The sequence below is a fragment of the Triturus cristatus genome, chromosome 2_1, assembly GCF_964204655.1.
Source record: "Triturus cristatus chromosome 2_1, aTriCri1.1, whole genome shotgun sequence".
Lineage (NCBI taxonomy): Eukaryota > Metazoa > Chordata > Amphibia > Caudata > Salamandridae > Triturus > Triturus cristatus.
The window spans coordinates 308,756,432-308,762,957 of record NC_140581.1 but is presented as its reverse complement, the minus strand read 5'-3'; the positions used below and the strand labels follow the sequence as shown (position 1 = coordinate 308,762,957).

The 6,526-nt window shown below is 42.2% G+C and overlaps 1 non-coding gene across 1 annotated transcript; it reads right to left on the bottom strand.

The window, feature by feature from the left end:
• Positions 1 to 214: 214 nt before the first annotated feature.
• On the bottom strand, positions 215 to 284 carry LOC146864138 (small nucleolar RNA SNORD38). The gene has a single exon (XR_014977644.1). It is a non-coding gene; the product is annotated as a small nucleolar RNA SNORD38 (small nucleolar RNA).
• Between the last annotated feature and the right edge of the window lie 6,242 nt (positions 285 to 6,526).

The window sequence follows — 6,526 nt, the reverse complement described above, 5'->3', positions numbered from 1 at the left end:
ATAATGGAAAGCTTTTTAATTGTGCTTTCCAAAGGAGTGTCATTCATCTTAAATAACGATCTCAATGTCTATTAGTATTATGAGTTTTATTTGACGATTGTGCCAAAGCTTGATTTAATTCTCAGAGAGCTGTCCTTCATGCCAACCAGCAACTGCAATGAAAACAATACACTTGTTGGAAACACAATATCAAACCATATCACACAAAACAAGTCTTCCTCAGATTCCAAAATGTCATTGCTTAAATTCAGTAGCAGAACTGGACAAGATTATCCTCACAGAAGACATTACATGAGGGTGCAACAAGAAGAGGATGATAGACTATAAGTACCACTTAGTATACGAGCAGCAAATAGCAATGCGGGGTGGCCACATTCAACTTAGTGCTGCCAAACAAGTAGGTGTATCTTTGGAATGGGATAACATGCCAAAAGTAAAGCTTGTGGCTGTAATGTGCAGAGCAAGGAACTAATATGACTGTGTACTCACCAGGGGTGTATACAAAAGTGGGACACGCCACACAAGGGTTGAGAGGTGATGTCTATACCGGGTAAAGCAACCGTATAGACTCTCCAGGGAAGGATACATCCTCCCAAACAATATATCGTTAATCAAAAAAGTATCCAGCCCAACAAGAGTGGATAGGAGAAGTAGAGGCACAATTCTCTGTCAAAGGATAAACTTAGTTTACTGCTACTACCACTATTGGGAGCAGTACGTCTTTTTTTATAATAACTCACACACACTCTAGTAGTGTCATGCTTCATCATCGGGTTCAACCTGGCTCCTAAAGGCCAGGGTGGTCTCAACCGTGTTTCAGGGAGCACTTAAGAGAAAAGGCCAGGGGGGTTAAAGATTAAAAAACCACCAACAACTCCCAATATCCCTTTAATATGGAGTAGTGGTAGTTATTAAAAAGACAGCCCTAGGGGTCCATGGCTTTCTTGAGGGCAAAACAGCAATGTAAATTCCCTCCCTGGGAACAAAAAATAATCAAAAACTACAAACAATTATTATTATATGTATCACGATAGAAAAACACCAATGGATATACTTATCCTCAGTGTGGCGTTATGTCAGTCAAATGTCCAGCCTGTAAGAAACAGACAAAAACAAGAAATACACAATGTATGTACACTATTTGTATTCCAGTGGGGCAGATTTTGAGAGTTCGTAGAAACTGCCCAGACCTATACACTCATAAAAAAGAAGATGCCCTTTTAGCGAAAAAACTGGAGGAAAGAGATTACCCTAAAAAAGTGATAAACAAGGCGCAGAAAAGGTAGCGAAATACACCTCGCACAGCCTTGCTGGAGAGTTTTGAAAAGGAAGAGGTGAAGACTCTAATCTGCGTAACTACCTATAACTCCTCCTTGAATACCATAAAGAAAATTGTGAACCAGAAATGGAATATCTTAACCTCAAATAATTTGGCCTTTAAAAAACAATGTTCTCCTTTAAAAGGAACAGGAGTTTGAGGAGTGCGCTAGACCACACAGATACATGTCAACCCAAAATTGAAAAACAACATACGTTATGGAATACCCCACAAGTGAAAGGACACTTCCCCTGTGGTATGTGTATTTTATGTCAATTCACCACCCATGAATCTGAAATTGATCTAGGACTCCCACGGATATGGGAACCAAGATGCCATGCTAATTGTAATTCGGATAATTGTATCTATATGATCACATGTCCGTGTGGAGATCGCTATATAGGATTGACATCAAGAAAAGTAAAAGTCCGTATCTGTGAACATTGGAGTACGATACGAAGGAAAATGAATGCAACAAAACTAACAGCACATTATCTGGAGGACAAAAACAGTGATCAGGATTTGAAATGGACTATTCTGGAAAAAGTGAGAGGGGGTCCAAACCTATCAAAGAGACTTTTACAGAAAGAACAAAGGTGGGTCTATACCCTAAAAACACGTGAACGGGGCCTAAAGGACTCAATCCCGTTGGATCAACTGGGGAGAATGTAAGAACGGTGGAGATAATGATGACGAGATACCTGTGGTGGTGGCAGTACCATATGGTAACTAGGAAAAATATGTGATTTAGATAATACGCCATTGTCCAATCAATATTCTCCTTTACACCTATCTCCCCACCTGTTAGATGCCAGGACCTGGGTATTCAAATGCCTTAAATGATGAGGACAATAATTTACGTACCTCTACACATGCATTAACGATCCTTTGTACTAATGACTGTGGGCATTAGAGAGAATGAGCTTGTTGTCACTATCAATTTAACCCCTTTGCTGCTAGGCCTTTTCCCCCTCTGTGCTAAGCATTTTTTGGCTATTTGGGGTAGTTCCCGCTTAGGCCCCTGTAACTTTTACACCACATAAGGTATCCACGCCAAATTTGCGCCCTTTGGTTTGTGGATTCCCCTGGAGGGCACCCAGAAATTAGCCAAAATACAGCTAAATTTTGTTTTTTGGCGGAAAAATGGGAAAAAAGGGCTCCAGATGAAAGCATCTGTTTTTTCCCCTGTAAATTGTATCAAAAAAAGGGGTTGTGGTGCTGAAATCACCATCTTCCCAGCTTTCAGGGACAAGCAGACTTTTGTCAGAAAACCAAACATTTTTACACAGTTTTGGCATTTTTCTGGGACATAGCCTATTTTTACTATTTTTTGTGCTTTCAACCTCCTTCCAGTTAATGGTAGGAATGGGTATGAAAGCAATAATCGATCCTGGAGACATTTTAAAAAAGTAGACAAAATTTTGAATTCAGCAAGGGGTCATTTGCGTAGATCCTTCAAGATTTCTTCATAGAAATTAACAGTTAAATATAGGAAAAATTTAAAATTATTTGAAAAAAGCAGCCATTTGTGTCAACGTTTTTTTCTGTAACTTCTAATTATGACAGCTGTATGAAAGCAATGTACTGTTACATTTGCTGGACCTTTCTGGTTGTGGGGAGTTTAGGACTTGTAAGTTCACCAAGAACCCGACGAACCCAGAGCCAATAACTGAGCAGCGTCTTGCAATGGTATTTTATTATGTACGGGTATATAGCAATTATTTTGTGAAAATGTATGCATGGAAAAATTGGTATGAAAGACACCTATGTATTTCTGAAATGGGAACAAAATATAGAGTTTAGAAACAGGAAATATGTGCACATTTCCGAAATCGGGAGTACCCATACTAGCATTAGAATATATATTTGTACTGTTATGCACTTTTTTGGATCTCTGAGATCGTAATAAGTACTAAACTTAAAAAAAAAAAAAAAACTAGCATGACAATTGTAGGTCATTTTTCAAAATGACTTCTTTTTTACACAATGTCTTTCATTTGGAAGGTAGAAATGCATCAAAGGTCAATAGGTAATAACAGTTGCTCTACGATTCTGAGTTCCCCTAAGTGTCCCGATAAAAATGGTACCTCACTTGTGTGGGTAGGCCTAGTGCCCGCTACAGGAAACGGCCCAAAACGCAAGGTGGACACACCACATTTTCAGAGTGAAAAATGACCCTTTTTTTTTGCAAAGTGCCTAGCTGTAGTTTTTAAACCCTAGCTCTGCAGGCACCTAGGGAAACCTAGCACACATATACATTTCTGAAAATTAGACACCCTGGGGATGCTAGGGAGATATGGCTTGTGTGGATCCCCCAATGTTTTCTTACCCAGAATCCCCTGCAAACCTCAAATTTAAATTTAACACAGATTTTTTGTGTGGGAAAGTTGTAGCATCACCGGGCTGACGCAAATTTCCTACCACCCAGCGTTCCCCGGTGTCTCTCAATAAAAATGGTGCATTACTCATGTGGGAGGCCCAAGTATCCGCGACAGGCAAGGACCCAAAAAGCATTGAGGCGACATCAAAATTGCAGATCACAAAACGACCTTTTTTGCAAGGGGGTCACATGGGTTTTTGGCCCCGTGCTCAGCAGCCAGCTAGGGAAACCTACCAAAACCACATATTTCTGAAAACTAGACACCCTGTGGATTCCAGGGAGGTATGGCTTGCATGGATCGCCCAACGTTTTCTTACCCAGAGTCCCCTGCAAACCACAAATTTAGCTGAAAAAATCACTTTTCCCACACATTTTTGTGTGGGAAAGTTGTGGCATCACCGGGCTGACACAAATTTCCTACCACCCAGTGTTCTCCCAGGTCTCCTGATAAAAATGGTGCCTCACTCGTGTGGGAGGCCCAAGTACCCGCAACAGGCAAGGGCCCAAAACGTATTGAGGCGACATCAAAATTGCCCAACACAAAACGACCTGGTTTTGCAAGGGGGGTCACCTGGGTTTTTGGCCCCGTGCTCGGTGGCCATCTATGGAAACCTACCAAACCCACACTTTTCTGAAAACTAGACACCCGGGAAATTCCCGGGAGGTATGGCTTGCGTGGATCCCCCAATGTTTTCTTACGCAGAATCCCCTGCAAACCTCAAATTTAGCTGAAAAAAATCACTTTTTCCACACATTTTTTGTGTGGGAAAGTTGTGGCATCACCGGGCTGACACAAATTTCCTACCACCCAGCGTTCCCCCAGGTCTCCCGATACCCGGGGGTGGGAGAAAGACTGCTATTGTGCAGGTGGGGTTGGGGGCTTGGACGTGCCCATAATGGGCTGCCCCACCCCTAATTTACATAAAAAAGAAATCCCTGGTTTCTAGTGGGCTTTCTGCCCCCCGGCGGGACAGATTGGGGGTTCCTGTCCCCATCTGCCGTCCCCAGGGGTGCAGAAAGAACTGGAATTTTTGGGGGTTAGGGGGGCAGATGGGACAGTAGCCCCCAATCTGCATCCCCCAGGGGGGCAAAAAGCCCACTAGATACCAGGGATTTTTAAAAATATTTTATTTAGGGGTTTATTCACCTCGTGGAGTCAAGTCATGTATCTTGTCATGATGCACCCCTCACTTCTGTACTCTTAAAAGTAATTGTTCCATGGTTGGGTTTCAAGTTTTTAAAATTGTCTAACAAATATAAAGGGCATCTATATTTCTGGTGAATCGACCACCTGGAGAGGGGCTGCATCCATAATAATGAAAGTGTTAGCCAGACAGTCAATAAATCTATTAGATTAAATCACTCAGGATGGGGTGGGGGGATGTCGTTATTAGCCCAATAATAAATAAAGTCTCCGAAACAAGGCAGAATTTAACCTAGGTGGCATCTTGGCTTTATACTTCTAATTAGCCACGAAATATACAAACATGGCGTTGGTGCTGACCGCAGTGTTCCATAAAGGAACAACAAATAATTTGCTGAAAAGATACCTTCTATACAGGAATTAATACATCATAATGTTGATAAACTGAGCTCACGTCATACAAACATATGTTTGGTTGATCTCATTTAGAATGTATGTATTACCATGAGCCTCCCGAGGGTGAGCAGAGCAAGAAACAAATGGCAAGTAACTTATAACATACAGGGACAAAGAGCAGTCATAGACAGTCTGGCTCCAAATGCAGCTGCTATTTTGAGGTAGATGCAGTACAACAATATAGGTATTTTAGTAGAGTAGCAGAGTGCCTGCCCCCTTCACCCATGGTAAAGCAGACAGTGTTGGTGGCTTTGATTATTTTGGACCTGAACTCCAAGATCAATCACAACATAAATATTATAGGTTGTGGTAAAATAACGTACTTACACTTAAATCTACCTGGTCTGTGTCGCACATTTTTGGGCTTCATCGGAGTCTTCAGGAGCTGTCTAAAAATGGAAATATAAGGGGCCATATGTACAGTGAAGTGGCAGAGAGAGGAGTTAGCCTTCCTGGCTTAACGCCTCTCTCTGCCATTCTGAAACGCAAGGCTGCACCATATTTACAAGAATGTGGTCCAGCCTAGCGTTACCCCTGCGATGGAGCTAAGTTTAGCAACTTATCGCCAATGCAGGCACCCTTACACCATGGTGCAAGGGTGTTTGCGTGCAGAGGAGACTTGTTTATGTTCAGGAAGGTGTCGCTTCCTGCACATAAACAATCCTAGAAATGCCATTCTGTCACTTTCATGTGTGACAGAATGGCATTTTGTTTTAAAGTTTGTTTATGTACAGGAAGGGACACCTTCCTGTACATAAACAAACAATGGCATTTTGCTTTTTCCATGTGTGCTGCACATGGCAGCACACATGGAAAAAGCAAATCCAAGGAGAAATAATGGATTTCTCCTCGTTTCGCCATCTTAAGACCAGTTTTTACCTGGTCTTAATTTTGGTGCTGCCTCCTATGTACACCAACCTTGTACATAGGGGGCAGCATCAAAATAAATAGGTGTTGCATGGAACGCCCACCGCAACACCCACTGCCCACCCCTTTCACGCTAACCATAGCGTGAAAGGGGGCCTTATGTAAAGGCAGCTTTAAGCTACATTAAGTGGCTTAAAACTGTCTTGTGCATAAGGCACAGCCCATATCGCCACCACAACATCACTATAGGAAACGTTGTGGTGGCAATTGGGGCTTGTACATATGCCCCCACGTGTCACAAGGCATTGTGACAGCTTAGAGGGTGGGGATGGAGTAACAGGCAAAGTAACTATGACGATCC